We start from the raw sequence: 17,267 nt of genomic DNA, 5'->3' as shown, positions 1-17,267 counted from the left end.
TTCACGCGCTGAACCGCACTCAAGTATCGCACCACCTGCGATTGAGGCGAACAATTTCAAACTGAAACCTTCGTTGGTACAAGCTGTTCAACAGAATCAATTCTCTGGAAGCCCTGCAGACGACCCCAACCTCCATTTATCTGTGTTCGTGCAATATGCTGACACTGTCAAAGCTAACAACGTTAGTTCCGAAGCTATTCGATTACGTCTCTTTCCATTATCCTTGAGAGATAGAGATAGAGCATGGCTTCAATCCCTACCTTCTAATTCCATAACTACATGGGACGAACTGAAGAGAGTATTCTTAGCGAGATACTTTCCGCCTAGCAAAACTGCTATGCTAAGAGGTCAAATCAACGGATTTACCCAGAAAGACAACGAATCACTCTTCGAAGCTTGGGAACGATACAAGGACATGCTTAGACTATGCCCTCATCATGGACTCGAACCACGGCTGATCATCCATACTTTTTATAGTGGTCTCCTTCATAACACTAAAATGACTATAGATGCCGCTGCTGGCGGAGCACTAATGGACAAATCCCATGATGAAGCATACAACCTCATAAAGAACATGGCACAAAACCATTACCAATGGGGTGGAGAACGAGCCGCTCTAGAGAAAACCCAAACCAAAGGAGGAATGTACGAAGTAAGTGGTATAGACCGCGTTAACGCTAAAGTTGACGCTTTAACTCAAAAGATCGAAAACTTAACCATCACTCCTTCACCCACCGCTGCTGCCGTAGCACCTAACTGCGAGATTTGTGGATTAACTGGACACGCAGTTGCCGAATGTCAACTCTTGACTGGAATCCCATCTGATCAAGTAAATTATGCTCAAGGAAACCCTTATTCTAACACGTACAACCGTTGATGGAAAAACCATCCAAACTTTTCGTATAAGAACAACAACGCGTTTTACGCGCCTGGACAAGCACCTGCTGTGCCTCCTGGCTATCAAAAAGCGCCTGTAGCTGCTCAAAACGCCCCTAGGAAGTCGAATCTAGAAATCATGATGGAAAACTTTATAGCTTCCCAACGACAAACCGATAAGGACTTCCTAAATCAAAACATCCACAATAGCGAGCAACTAAAACAATTATCGAACAAAGTAGATGCCTTAGCTACGCACAACAAAATGTTAGAAACTCAAATTTCACAAGTAGCTCAACAACAAGCACCTACTGCTGCCCCTGCTGGCATGTTTCCTGCTCACCCACAACCTAATCCTAAAGGACATGCAAACGCGATAACACTACGAAGTGGAACGAACTACGATGGACCTATCGATCCTAGAACTCAAAACACACCCATGTCACAACAAGAGCCAAAGGAAACCAAAAAGACATTAACTGATGATCAAACTGCTAAGACCAAAGAGAACAACAACGAAGTGGAACCTGAAAAAGAAAAACCTTACGTTCCACCACCACCTTATAATCCACCAATTCCTTACCCTCAGAGATTAGCTAAATCAAAAACCGAAGCGCAATTTAAAAAATTTGTAGAAATTCTGAAACAATTAAACATAACCATACCGTTCACAGAAGCCATAACTGAAATGCCTTCGTACGCTAAATTCTTGAAAGAAATTCTATCGAACAAAAAGAAACTCGAGGATAACGAAACTGTAACACTTACCGCTGAATGTAGCGCTATCATCCAAAATAACATGCCTCCTAAACTAAAAGATGCTGGTAGCTTTTCTATACCCTACGTAATAGGAAAGACTATTATAGAGAAAGCCTTGTGCGACTTAGGAGCCAGTGTTAGCTGGATGCCTCTTTCAATTTGTAAGAAGCTAAATCTGGGTGAGCTTAAAGAAACGAGAATGTCTCTTCAACTAGCTGACCACTCAGTTAAATACCCTATAGGAATGTTAGAAAATATCCCTGTTCGTGTAGGCCAATTCTACATCCCAGCTGACTTCATCATGATGGATATCCAAGAAGATTCTAACATCCCGATCATATTAGGAAGACCATTCTTAGCAACCGCTGGTGCAATTATAGACGTCAAGCAAGGAAAGCTTACCTTCGAAGTAGGAGAAGAGAAAATAGAATTTATTCTTTCCCAATTCCTAAAAGCACCCTCTATAATTGACACATGCTGCTCTGCCGACATAATCAACGAATGTTTGGCATTAACTCCTGATCCTATACCTAGGACTAAGAAACCTGCTATAGAACTTAAAACACTACCTACCGACCTTAGGTACGAATTTCTAGACGAAGAACTTAACCGACCAGTTATAGTTAACGCCAATTTAGGACAAACCGAGACTGAAAAATTACTTACCGTCCTAAGAAAATACCCAACCGCTTTAGGATATAACATATCAGATCTGAAAGGAATAAGTCCTTCCCTCTGTATGCACCACATTTTGCTCGAAGAAGATTGTAAAACCTCTAGGGAACATCAAAGGCGAATAAATCCAATTATGAGCGATGTGGTTAAAAAGGAAATCCAAAAACTGCTAGAAGCCGGAATAATATATCCAATATCCGATAGTAAATGTGTTAGTCCTGTTCATGTCGTACCAAAGAAAGGAGGAGTTACTGTAATCACTAACGCAAAAGGCAAATCTGTAGCACAACGTACCCAAACTGGATGGAGAATGTGCATTAACTATAGGAAGCTAAACAAAGCCACCCGAAAAGACCATTTCCCTCTACCATTCATAGATCAAATGCTCGAACGCCTAGCTAAACACTCACATTTCTGTTATCTGGATGGATACTCCAAATTTTTACAAATTCCTATCCACCATGACGACCAAGAAAAGACCACGTTTACTTGTCCTTATGGTACGTTCGCTTATAAACGAATGCCTTTCGGACTTTGCAATGCACCCGCGACCTTCCAGGGATGCATGATGGCAATACTTGCCGACTTCCTGGATGGAATAATGGAGGTATTTATGGACGACTTCTCTGTCTGTGGAGGAAGTTTTGAAACATGTTCAGAGAACCTTGAATCGTTACTTAAACGATGCGTAAGCGTTAACCAAGTCCTTAATTGGGAAAAATGCCATTTCATGGTTTGACAAGGAATCGTCCTTGGACACATCGTATCCGATAGAGGGATTGAAGTGGATAAAGCTAAAATCGAAATTATCGAAAACCTTCAACCTCCCAAAACAGTTAGAGAAATAAGAAGTTTTCTAGGACACGCTGGTTTTTACCGACGTTTCATTAAAGATTTCTCTAAAATAACCAAACCCTTAACTGAATTACTGATGAAAGACGCCGAATTCATTTTTAATGATAAATGCACTGAAGCATTCCATACGCTTAAACAAGCATTAATCTCTGCGCCGATTATGCAACCTCCCGACTGGCATGAGCCTTTCGAAATAATGTGCGACGCAAGCGATTATGCTGTAGGAGTCGTTCTAGGGCAAAGAAAAGATAAGAAACTACATGTCATATACTATGTGAGTAGAACCCTAGACGAAGCTCAAATGAATTACGCCACGACAGAAAAGGAATTATTAGCTGTCGTATTCGTGTTAGATAAGTTCCGTTCTTACCTGGTAGGAGCCAAAATAATCATATACACTGACCATGCCGCTATTAGGTACCTCTTAACCAAGAAGGATGCCAAACTGAGACTGTTGAGATGGATCCTGTTATTACAAGAGTTTGACCTGGAAATTAAAGATAAAAAGGGAACTGAAAATGTCGTAGCAGATCACCTCTCTCGACTGGAAAATCTGAAACCCGAACAAGTACCAATTGACGATGATTTCCCTTATGAAAGACTCATCGCTCAGTTAGAAGCTAACGAATTAGAACCATTACATCCAATCACTGAAACCAATAACTTCGCAGAAGTAGCTTTAGCACGCTCTGACACACCTTCGTATGCAGACTTCGTAAACTACCTAGCTGCTGGTGTACTTCCTCCTGATCTAAGTTACCAACAAAAAAAGAAAATTTTCCATGACCTAAAACATTACTATTGGGACGACCCGCTCCTTTCCCAAAGAGGCCCCGATGGAATCTTTAGACGTTGTGTACCCAAGGAAGAAATAGGAACCATAATAACACACTGTCATTCTTGTTGCACCCCAAAATTTGCCCTCTTTCTTTGTGCTATAAGTTATGGATGACGTTTATTTCGTCGTTCAAAAATCAAGGAAAAATTAAAGAGTTTTTGTTGTTTTTAAAGACAATTTCAGTGCAAAGGTTAGCCATGGTTCAAGATATGGTTTACGGGATCTTTGTGATTAAGGTGTGGTTATGAGCTCATGTATTTGTCGCTCGTAATGCAAGTCGCTTGTGATTTGAGGATTTAAGTTGGGGTTTCTGGTAAGAATGCGAATTGGATTTCATTGAGAATTGAAGATGGATTCGGAAGAATTCCTTTAACTGTTTACTTAATCTCATGAATTCAAATATGTGTTCAAAATAGTTGATTGGATCGGAAATTAAGTGTGTTAAGGTTAGAAAGAAGATTCATATGGAATTTTGAAATGCAAGATTAATTGGAATTTAAAATGTCCACAATCATTTTTCAAGTTCATCGAATTCATCATATCCACTACAAAAAGCCCATTCAAATTTCATTACAAAAACCATTACAAAAATTATGCAAATTAAAGTCCACACACTACAAAATAATCCAATCCAAATTACAAAGCCCACTAAACCATACAAAAATAAATTACATCAAAACATCTTGCTAAAGTTCATCCAAGCCATGTTGTGCTTTCCATACATCATTCAAATTCATGTCCTTTACAATTACAAGAAAATTCTACACTTTATGAAACCAGTATCAACTTAATTCTGAACCAAAACTTGCTGCATAATGAGAAAAGCTTTGCCAAAGACAAAAAAAAAAGCCGGTTCGGTAGCTCCAACAGGGGAGGACCAAAATGGAAGCGGTTCAGGAGGCATACAGGAGTTTCGGCTCACCAATCTTCAAATGGTCTTCCAACAAAAAGCTGAAAAAGAAAAAGGGAGAACAAGAGAACTAGTAGAACAGAATTCACAGGGGAGAAAATGGGTGAGAACAAAACAAAATTCAGAGAAACTCAGAAGAAGAAAAGAGGAGATTGGTAACAACCTCTAACCGAAGGTAACAAACTTTTTCTCAAACCTTCATCTTCACGCTTCAACAACACCATAACCGAACCTCTTGATCTCTTCAATCTTCTCCAACATCATCACCATTGATTCTTCAATCCACACGAAAAACTCACAGAAAAATCAACACCAATCCGTTTCAACGCGACTTCGACGTGCAACAACATCATCTTTGAATCGCTCGTCACCTTAACCTTCAACGCTACTCACCTTCAACTGCAACAACCACGTTTCCAACCACAACGAAGCAACGTCACCGCATCGGAAAAGCAAGAAACGAAGAAGGAGAAGAATCGAATAAAGATTAACTTCGACGCTTACCTTAATTTCTCGGCATCAACATCTTTGGATTCGCAGCGATTCCGATCTCCATCACAACTGGAATCAATCTTCTTCGAGCCATTCTTCACAGTTCGGCAAAGCTTCATCGCCGAATCGAAACAACACTTCAATCATTCAACGCTTCAGCGCCACCATCGATTCTCCTTTACAATTCACCATTCAATATCAACAACAATCTGACGTCATCATCGCCTTCTCTGATATCGCGATCTCCGAAGAATTCGCCTAACAGAAACGCTACCTCTTTTACAATCACCGTGGTTCTCCATCAACAAACGTGAGTTACCATATAACGATGTTAGATTTGGTTCGCTTCGCGACGCATTCATCATCATCACTGCCTCTGGGCATCAACAACCTTTATGGTAGAAGAAGAGGAGAGTGAGAGTTGAGTCGAATTGAAGGCGAGATTGAGAGGAGAGAGGTACGAGGGTGAGACGGAGAGATGAGGAGAGCGAGAGTCTGGTCGGAGAATCTAGCCGGTGATAACCTTGGCCGCCGTCGCGTTTGAGGGAAGAGTGAACCAAGCTCAATTCACGTAAACCTAATCCTCTTTTGTCTTAATTCTGAGTTTTATTTTAAGTAATTGTGATTAATGGAGAATTGATTGAAAATCTGGAACAGTTATTGTTGATTAATTGGATTTCATTTTGAATTAGTGTTTGTTTAACAAATCTGAATGTAATTCTTTCAATTGATATTGCAAAATCTGAATCATGAGAAGTGTTGTTGGATCAAAATCTCTTGGGCCATACACACAAATTCATTGCTATGCTGTACCCCCATAGAAACCCATCACACGCCATATTTTTGTTGGTTGAGAGAATTGTGATACAAAAAACTGCTCCTTGGGCCAATTTCTTGGGCTGCTGCGCCCAATTTCTTCCTGCGCCACTATTTTCACTCAATAAACCCCCTGTATGCATAATTCATGTTAGATTTAGTGTTTTTTTTTACTAGTTTGTTTCGTAGTATTTTTAGTATAACAAATATATGAAAAACACTGATCTTTGTTAGATTTTGCTTGATAAAAAAAATAATAAAAACATTTGATCTTTTCTAGTTAGAATTATATTTTTGTTTTCTATATTTGTTTTAGATGATAAAAATAAACAAAAACATGTAGTATCTTTTTCTTGTTAGAATTTTAATATTTTGTACATAGTTAGTTCTAATTCTTTGATAAAGTGTCACAAAAAAACAATTTAATCTTGCTAGATTTTCTTTTAGAATTCATTTAGAATTTAATTGCTATTATTTCCTATGGCGGTTTGCGTTTGCCTTGTTACTACTAATTTGTTTGCTGAGATGTGCGAGGTACTTCGAGAGAGCCTTTGATTGCGATTCGACTTGCTTCGTGTTCCACTTTACTTGTGGGACACGAATTTTCTTCTGGTGCGATTGATTTGCATCGTGTTCCACTTTATTTGCGGGACACGAACTTATTCCCGATGCGATTCATCTGATCTCTCATTCATTGAGATGTATATTCCTGTATTGTCTGGATTGTATTTCTTGCAGGTTGCTTGTGTGGTTGTGTTTTATACGCACCACATAGCGGTTGTGATTTATTTTCACACCGCATCGCTTTGACGCTTATGCTGGACTCCTAGCTTTGCTGGATGTTAGATTACGTGAAGTATATTAGTTCTGCTTGCGCTGCTAGCTCATTGCGGATTTGCTATCCGCTCGGTATCTCCTTGTCCCTTTTACCGCTTTCCGCATCATCCTATAACATGAGAAGTAGGACCTAGACATGCATATGGCCAAGCCCTCGAAAGAGGCTCTGTTTTTGTTGGTGTGTTTATATTTGTGCTTTGCGGCAGGGAGTCACGGTGTAATAAGTCCTATATGGCACTCCGTTAAGTCCTCATGGAAGGCATGCGGAAAGGGTTAGTAATCAACCCCTGCCTAGTCTCATCGAGTCCGTTCAGTATGCGCACGTTACGCGTTGCTCGCTTCTGAACCTGCACAAGATCTTGTTATCGAGTATGTCAGGAAAAGGGTTCATGTAGCCGGACCCCCGCCTTTCCTATAGCTCGCGTCGCTCGACGTTGATGCTCGGTGTAGGCACGCACCGTTTTCCTTTATGATCCGTGACGGCTTGGTTGCTGAGAGGGGTCCGCCCTCTTGTCTATGGCCCGATCATTTTCGCGAGGTCTAATGCTTGGTTGACTTGGGTTGAGCTGCTCCCCTTGGCTATAGCGGGACCGCTTTTCTACCATTCGGTCAGTACCGTTAGTTTGTTTGCTTTACGAGCGGATGCTCGTTTGTGTGATATTCTTGTGTGCTTCCCCTTTTCCCTCGTAGGTTGATAGTTTAACTTAGACTTGTACCCTTTGTATGATAACATTAGGTAGCAAGCTTTCCCCCTTAGCTTAGGTTTTCCTCATGCATTCTTTAAAACACAAACCATACTCTTTGATTTTCTTTTCTTAAGAGCTTGTTATTTCCGCTCCATTCCCAAGCATAAGTCTCCAAAGGTCGAGCAGCGGAGTGTGAATGTAACTCGTTCACCTAAAAAACACAAAACAAACAGAAATTAGTTAGCCGAGCTACGGTAGCTCTGATTCTGCAAAACAGATACGTAGGCAGCGGGGTAGGGCCCGTGCGAGCACAATCCTTTCTTTTCCCTACATTCTGCATTCATTTTAGTCCAGATTAACATAGATTTATTACACACCCATGTTTTAGACACAGGCGTGGATACCATCGAGTACGATGGGCGCGAGGGGTGCTAATACCTTCCCCTCGCGTAACCGACTCCCTTACCCTTTTTCTCTGGTCGTGAGACTGTTGTTTTGTTTTGTGGTTTGCTGGCATTCCCTTCCTTTTTAGGATAACTATGTTAGTGGCGACTCTGTTAATTTTCGCGGTAGCGACAGCTGGCGACTCTGCTGGGGACGTCTTGACCTGTTGCTGGTCCGGACCTAGCGAGTCGATCCTAGCGCTTGTGTGTTTATCTTTGGGTGTTTTTATTGCTTTGCATATTTTACCTGTTTGCATTGCATTCTATGTGCGCTTTTACTTTTCTGCATCATATTCTGGACTGGCTGGATCTCTGTCTGTTGGGTGGGTGTTTCAAGAGGTAAAAGGCCCAATACCCAGGCTATGTGTGAACCATAGGAACCCTAGGATAGAGGGGGAGCATGGTTTGTCTCGAGGTGTACGTCTCGAGATGGATTATGTGACCACGAGCAGAGTAGTGGTTTCAAACGGAGGTATTATCGTCACCCGCATTCGCGCTGTGATGATGCTTACCTTCGGGCGGACCGTATACTGCGTTTCATGACCTTACCTTGGCCTAGATTTTACCCGTGAGTGGGGCGGGAATCAATGATCATATAACAGGTACATTGTTGGTGACCGCTGTTCTTGTTCGTGGGTTACCGCTGTTCTCGTTCGTGGGTTACCGCTGTTCTCGTTCGAGTGTACTTTGGGTTCCTGTTCGTGGGGTACTATGGTTCTTGTTCGAGTGGTAATCTATGTTCTATTCCAGTATGTTTTGACTATGGGCTTTGGTTCCGTGGATTGACATTCCGTGTTCCGTGTGGTATACCATTTGGGGCCAAACCTTTGAACTTGTGCCGTGTGATTTCTCGGTATCCCAGATATATCCAGTATTGTGGTTCCCACCACCTTGCATCATTGCATGTTTACTTTCCCAAAAAATGATGTACAAAAATAACTAGCATACATGTTCCTTCCATTTCCAAGGAATCATATCTTTAAGCCTCGTGTCGAGTTTTTCCATCTCTTGCTAAAAAAATCAAAACACGAGGATTCCTTGGAAATTGAATGAACATGGCATTGCACGCATATCATGCATCTCATACATTTCATGCATAATAGGTGTTCAGGGTTGAGAATTTCTTATTCAGACTTGGTATTCTCACCAGACTCAGAGATTTGACTTGTTCTTATTGTGTGCTCAAAGATCAGTCATGAAACAACTTTGTGGGGTGACCAAGAGGAAAGCTCAGTAGGGGTTCTTTTTGAAGACGTGTCTTATGCTCATTTGCTTCCATGTTTGCTTTATTTGCAACTGGTTAAGCTCCGTACTGTGGGGATGTCTACATATTCTTTGCTTGATGACGATGGCACTAGGTGTGAGTTCTATTCTGGGGCACCTGTTCGTGATGTTAGGATCTACAAGTATTTGAAATTGCTTGGGGCTCCCGCACGAGGGATAAGCAAGACACTGTCTATCTTGAGTATTGCACCATTTGCATTGCTCGAATCCTTAAAGCACTTACAAATTCCGTGTGACTTCGCCAGAATCTTCTGCCAGACAGTAATCAAGAGTGATCTGCAAAGGCACACCTCTCATTCTCAAGGTTCTGCTTTATACTCCGAGTCACCTCCTCTCTTGGAGTTTCCTTGTCAGTATCTTTTGCTTGTTAACAGAGACAGAAAGAGTGAGAAGCAAGTCGGTGTAATCCTAATGCCTTGTATCCGAGTTACTTCCCTGCTTGTTGGAATTTAAGTTGGTTTCTTTGGATCTTTCCCACCACGGATACTCTCTTGATTCCAATGACAATAGTCGGTATGTTCCATGCTGGGGTACCTGATCATAATGTCAAGCCTTATAATGTGTTGAGGTACAAAAAGTCTAGAACTTACTCGATGCATGGATGTTCAAGTTTATTCATAATGGTTTCTACCGGTCAATCCCATTTCATATGCCACAAGTAGGATGTTTGATCCTCCTCAAGGAGTAACTCGTGATAATCACTTGCGATATGTACTTCCAAAGGCTTACTTCCTAACAGCTATTGTGTGTTCCAAGTAACGACTTTGATAACCAAGCGGCAGAGGTTATTGTTGTTCGCCGATAATAATACAAGTTTCCTCCATTCATGATGGTGTTTACTGTTTCAGCAGCTATATTTGGGCTCCCGGCCGAGGGATAAGCAAGACTCCGTGTTCTTGAGTTTGCATCATTGGCAGCTCAAATCCCTAAAGCAATCATGAACTCTAGTCGTTGTTTTTTTAGGGCTCCTGACCGAGGGATCAGCAAGACGCCTTGTATCTTGAGTTTGTGTACCACTGGCACGACTCAAATCCCTAAAAGCTGGACACTTGCAACTTCTGTATGACTTTGCGGAAATCTTCTTCCAAGAAGTAAATATAAAGTGTTATACAGGAACATATGCTAACGCTTGGTGTGCTTTCCACTCTAGGGGCACTTGGTTATCTGATTGAAGGTTGTCAGTCATTCAGAGAGAAGGTACAAGACCCGATTGATTCAAAGGCTATCATATTCGCACTTGAAGGCCAGGATTGAAGTTTTCCTTTGACTCAATGGACCTTCTGAAGCAACAAGTCCATACGGAGAGGATCTCCTCAACATTGGCAATTCCTAATTCATCATGCATGTTCATGTTTAAGCTTTCTTGTTTTGTTCAATACTATTTGCATGTAAAACTTGTTTGTTTTTGAACTATAATCATAATGCATTGGATATGTTTGTCCTGAAAAAATCCATTCGCTTTTTCTCTTATATGTTTTCTATGCTTTTTTGTGATACTCAACTCTTGTTAATAAAGCATGATAACTCCGTAGGGAGAATGATGAACATAATACCAATAACCTCAAATGGTATGCTTTTGAGTAGAACCCTATTGATGATGTACAGGCATTGTTTCAAATTCCCAAACACTGGAGATATAAGGGAGTGAAACCTTCGTTAACCTCTCTGAGCCTTCGAAGTAGGAGTTTCTTTTCTATTAAAAAAACCCTTATTTTTAACCCAGGGTTCGGGTAGTGTTCAGTTAACCTGGTTGAGCATTCAAAATTCATCAGGAGTGTGCACTTAAGGATACAACAATGGTTATCCCTCGCATCAGGAGGACGAAACGTCAAAACCACAACAGTTATCCCTCACCTCAGGAGGTTGAGACATCAAAATTATTCCTCACATCAGGAGGTCAAGACCAACATCCAAACCGCTGTGGTTTATCCCTCACATCAGGAGGTCAAAATATGACGATACCACAATGGTAATTCTTCATCAATCAATGACTCAGGCAGTCACAATGACATCCAACAAATCTGAGATTCAGGATCACACGACTTGTTCAAAAGAAAAGAATGAAATAAAAAGAAAAAAAAAGAAGAAAAAGAGTCCGCTAAGTCAACAACTTGAAAACATGTGACTTAGGCAAAAGTTCGGGCATCCCGCTGGACATCCAAGTCAAAATTCAAAAGAATTTGTCCAGGCAAAAGTTAGGGAAACAAAAAAAAAAGCAAAGCAAAAGCAAAACAAGGATTACAAAATAAATATCCTCAACAAAGAACAAAGTCGTGTGATCAGACAAAAAAAAACGAAAGGTAAAGTGACTGCCGTGTCCAGAAGACCTCATTGATTCCTCAACTATCTCAAGTTCCTCTTGAAGGATGAATGCTCGCATCGAGTTAACTGAACTTAGGACTGGAGAACATCATGAAGGGGGTGGGCACCAAATATTTTTGAGCCTAAAAATCTTTTTTTCTCAAACTGTGAACCTGGCCACGTTACAACCCTTAAAAGTCCTAATTGAAGCAGGATTAATTCGATAGCAGACTATACACGAGAGTACGGTAAGCTGACTCCTAGGAGATTCGCTAAACGCTTGAGTTAGTATCACACCACCTTTTCTTTCCTTTCATAAAAAAATCGATGTTACGACCTCTTTTCAAAAAGAAGTTTCTTTAAACTTCGAGACAAACATACTCTTTGCATTAGAATTATATTTCTCATAATAAACATTCTTTGCATATGAACAAGTGCTTAACATCAAGAAAGTTTCCATCATGAACTTGTGATGAAAAGTTTTATCCTCCCGAAGGACAAGTTGTCCTCCGAACTCCGTTGAGCAGAGGCAGCAATATCTCAAAGTTCGATCACCCTCAGGGGCGCAAAAGCATTTGAATACTCTGCGAAACAAGTTTTCACTTAATCTGAGGCAATCAGGTCAAGATTCGAAGAATCTCTCAAAGTGTTGAGTAATCAGGGGCATTCACCCAAGCACAGTCGAAGCTACTTCCAATACAAGTCAGGCAGGGGCATGGTGCCGAAATTCTTGATACTGGGGCAAGTCAGTTTGATACGAACAGATATCAGAAGGTCCTTACAAGACAAATTTCTTCAAAGTCCTTACAGGTTGGGGCAAAGCAATATGCAGTGGCATTCTTTCCTCATCAGGAGATGTTCAGTTTAAAGTTCAGGTGTGAGCTAAACAACTTATGAACTTGAGAACCGTCGGGGTCTTCATCCTCATCAGTTAGAAGCTGAAAGCCCAATACTTGTTGGCATTCTTACAATCATACAACTATGCAGAATACTACGAAAGCCAATGCTTGTTTGGTCTCTTTGAAGTCAACACTTGCTTGAACCCTTTAGCCCAATTCCTGGTGGCATTCTCTTGGAGAACCAATTCATGTTTGATACTTAGGTCGATGCATGTTTGATGTTCTAATCACTGCTTGCCTTTTAACTTGTGAATTCATTTCCTGTATGGAAAGTTTCAAGCCCAGATGTTTGATAATCTGTTTGCTCTTGCATTTACCCATTGTGTGTGAGCATCAATGTTCTCTACCAAGTGAGGAAATCCCGTGAAGACGTCATGCTATATCCTGGGGCATTTTCATCTGTTTACCTCGCAGGTGCATCCTTTCGAGTGCATCACATCAGCTTATTGGCGGGTCTAGCCAAGTGAGAGATTCTCATTCCCCAACTGAGTGCGTCTAGATGAGGTTTTCTTTTGTTCCAAGATTCTCATCTCCTCAGCAAAGCACATCTCAATGTAATTTCGTGCTTCAAAAGCCTTATTCCCAGTGGAATGTCTTCTCCCCAGTTGAATCATGATTGAACGATATCTGATTCCCCAGCAAGCTTTTAATGAGGTTCTTTGCCCGAGTTCCTCACTTTCCCCAGTAGAGTGTTTCTCTCCCCAACAGATTGACCTGTTTTCCCCAAGAGAGTCATCTTATTCCCCAGTGGACCACTATGCAGAAGTATTCATCTTCTCCACTGAGTCTCTCCTCAGCAAAGTTTCACTTGCATCCTCAGCAGAATCTGTGTCCTTCAAGGATTTCCCCAGCGGAATGCATTCTACACAAGCAAGTCGGTTACTCCCCATCAGAGTTATCTCCATGACTTGCTCTTATCTCCACATCCCCAGAATGTCGAGAATTTGCTTCTCCAGTGAAGTTGCCAAGGTATTCCCTAAGCAGATAATTGGGATGTCCATATCCCCAAGCAGGATTTATTCCCCAAACAGAGCTCGCATCCAGATTTGATCGTCTCCAGCAGATTTCTGATCCATCTTTGTCAGCTCGCAGTTTGTGACTTATGGTCACTCATCTTGTCCTCCCCGCAGAGTTCTATGCTCTCTCCAGGACTTATTCAGCAATTCAGTGCTCATCCGTTGCCTCCCTAAGCAACGTTCGAATCATGCATCATTTGCATTGCATTCTTAAAGCATATAGCGTCTTCTCCCTCGGAAACGTTATTCCATACACATTCATACATGCATCATGCATAAATCATATCATATATGTTTCTTTCTGCAGGAAAGTTATTCAGATTCAAATGCTCCCCAGAGAGCAATATTCGCCTAATCATCACAGGCGCTTATCCTGATGTTTTGAATCAGAAGAGGATTGTTCTACTTATTTTCTTGCATCACGTCCAGATCAGTTCAAAGACATTCCTATTCCCGATGCCCCCAGATCGGTGGAAGATATTTGTTCCTATCCTGATATCCAGCTCAGTTGAAGGAACCGCCTCCGGATCTCTATAGATCTTCCGAAGGAGCAAGCCCTCTGATACATCAGATCAGTTGGAAATATCTACTCCCTGACGATTTAGTTCGTTCAGAAGAAGAAATTCGTTTGCCCAGTCCTGATGCCTAACCATCAGTTGAGGACGTTTTCTTTACCCGGCGTACACAGTTCGGAAGAAACATCTGTTCCTATCCTAATATCCAGTTTCAGATTAGTTGAAGGAACCGCATCCGGATCTCCCGTGATCTTACTAAGGAGCAAGCCACTGATATCATCAGATCAGATGGAGATGTTTGCCTGATTGACTTTTTCATTCAGAAGAAGATTGTCCTACTTATTTTCTAGCATCATGTCCAGATTAGTTTAAAGGCATTCTTTTCCCGGCGTACACAGTTCGGAAGAGATATTGTTCCTATCTTGATTACCAGTTCAGTTGAAGGAACCGCCTCCGGATCCCCGTGGTCTTACGAAGGAACTAGCCGCTAATTCCCAGATTAGTTGGAATATCTACCTGATGATTTAATTGCATCAGAAGAGATGTCTGCCCAGATTCCCAGATCATGATTCCCAGATCAGAGATACCTATTAACCGTTGATGCCCAGATCAACCGATGTATCTCCTTCGATTCCCAGATCGACTTAAGACATCTATCCCGATGCATGTTCGGAGACATCTGCTATGTCTGATACTCAGATCAGTCGAGATGTTCCTTCTCTTGATGCCCAGATCATTTGAAGTGTTTCCCCTGCCTGTGGGTGCCCGTTCCTTCTTATCACAAGTTGGAGCATATTTAATTGTCCAGATCAATTGAAGTTTTTTCTCCCTGCTTGCGGGGTGGTACATTCCTTCTTCATTGCTAGATGGAATCTTCTATTGATCAAGAGCGCAAATTTTCGAGTTCATTCTGGTATTCAATCTCCTTCCACCTAAACGGTTCGAAACCTCTGTTTCTCACTCGTCAGGTTCAAGAAGTTTGAATAGGGGCAGCTGTTGCACCCCAAAATTTGCCCTCTTTCTTTGTGCTATAAGTTATGGATGACGTTTATTTCGTCGTTCAAAAATCAAGGAAAAATTAAAGAGTTTTTGTTGTTTTTAAAGACAATTTCAGTGCAAAGGTTAGCCATGGTTCAAGATATGGTTTACGGGATCTTTGTGATTAAGGTGTGGTTATGAGCTCATGTATTTGTCGCTCGTAATGCAAGTCGCTTGTGATTTGAGGATTTAAGTTGGGGTTTCTGGTAAGAATGCGAATTGGATTTCATTGAGAATTGAAGATGGATTCGGAAGAATTCCTTTAACTGTTTACTTAATCTCATGAATTCAAATATGTGTTCAAAATAGTTGATTGGATCGGAAATTAAGTGTGTTAAGGTTAGAAAGAAGATTCATATGGAATTTTGAAATGCAAGATTAATTGGAATTTAAAATGTCCACAATCATTTTTCAAGTTCATCGAATTCATCATATCCACTACAAAAAGCCCATTCAAATTTCATTACAAAAACCATTACAAAAATTATGCAAATTAAAGTCCATACACTACAAAATAATCCAATCCAAATTACAAAGCCCACTAAACCATACAAAAATAAATTACATCAAAACATCTTGCTAAAGTTCATCCAAGCCATGCTGTGCTTTCCATACATCATTCAAATTCATGTCCTTTACAATTACAAGAAAATTCTACACTTTATGAAACCAGTATCAACTTAATTCTGAACCAAAACTTGCTGCATAATGAGAAAAGCTTAGCCAAAGACAAAAAAAAAGCCGGTTCGGTAGCTCCAACAGGGGAGGACCAAAATGGAAGCGGTTCAGGAGGCATACAGGAGTTTCGGCTCACCAATCTTCAAACGGTCTTCCAACAAAAAGCTGAAAAAGAAAAAGGGAGAATAAGAGAACTAGTAGAACAGAATTCACAGGGGAAAAAATGGGTGAGAACAAAACAAAACTCAGAGAAACTCAAAAGAAGAAAAGAGGAGATTGGTAACAACCTGTAAGCGAAGGTAACAAACTTTTTCTCAAACCTTCATCTTCACGCTTCAACAACACCATAACCGAACCTCTTGATCTCTTCAATCTTCTCCAACATCATCACCAGTGAATCTTCAATCCACACGAAAAACTCTCAAAAAAATCAACACCAATCCGTTTCAACGCGACTTCGACGTGCAACAACATCATCTTTGAATCGCTCGTCACCTTAACCTTCAACGCTACTCACCTTCAACTGCAACAACCACGTTTCCAACCACAACGAATCAACGTCACCGCATCGGAAAAGCAAGAAACGAAGAAGGAGAAGAATCGAATAAATATTAACTTCGACGCTTACCTTAATTTCTCGGCATCAACATCTTTGGATTCGCAGCGATTCCGATCTCCATCACAACCGGACTCAATCTTCTTCGAGCCATTCTTCACAGTTCGGCAAAGCTTCATCGCCGAATCGAAACAACACTTCAATCATTCAACGCTTCAGCGCCACCATCGATTCTCCTTTACAATTCACCATTCAATATCAACAAAAATCTGACGTCATCATCGCCTTCTCTGATATCGCGATCTCCGAAGAATTCGCCTAACAGAAACGCTACCTCTTTTACAATCACCGTGGTTCTCCATCAACAAACGTGAGTCACCATGTAACGATGTTAGATTTGGTTCGCTTCGCGACGCATTCATCATCATCACTGCCTCTGTGCATCAACAACCTTTATGGTAGAAGAAGAGGAGAGTGAGAGTTGAGTCGAATTGAAGGCGAGATTGAGAGGAGAGAGGTACGAGGGTGAGACGGAGAGATGAGGAGAGAGAGAGTCTGGTCGGAGAATCTCGCCGGTGATAACCTTGGCCGCCGTCGCGTTTGAGGGAAGAGTGAACCAAGCTCAATTCACGTAAACCTAATCCCCTTTTGTCTTAATTCTGAGTTTTATTTTAAGTAATTGTGATTAATGGAGAATTGATTGAAAATCTGGAACAGTTATTGTTGATTAATTGGATTTCATTTTGAATTAGTGTTTGTTTAACAAATCTGAATGTAATTCTTTCAATTGATA

At 41.0% G+C, this 17,267-nt stretch overlaps 1 non-coding gene across 1 annotated transcript; it reads right to left on the bottom strand.

The window, feature by feature from the left end:
• Positions 1–337: 337 nt before the first annotated feature.
• On the bottom strand, positions 338–444 carry LOC131600831 (small nucleolar RNA R71). Its single transcript, XR_009283437.1, has one exon. It is a non-coding gene; the product is annotated as a small nucleolar RNA R71 (small nucleolar RNA).
• Positions 445–17,267: the final 16,823 nt, after the last annotated feature.

This window comes from Vicia villosa, linkage group LG4 (assembly GCF_029867415.1).
Source record: "Vicia villosa cultivar HV-30 ecotype Madison, WI linkage group LG4, Vvil1.0, whole genome shotgun sequence".
In the NCBI taxonomy this organism is placed as follows: domain Eukaryota; kingdom Viridiplantae; phylum Streptophyta; class Magnoliopsida; order Fabales; family Fabaceae; genus Vicia; species Vicia villosa.
Note: the sequence above shows the minus strand (reverse complement) of the source record. Positions and strands in the feature narration are given on the sequence as shown.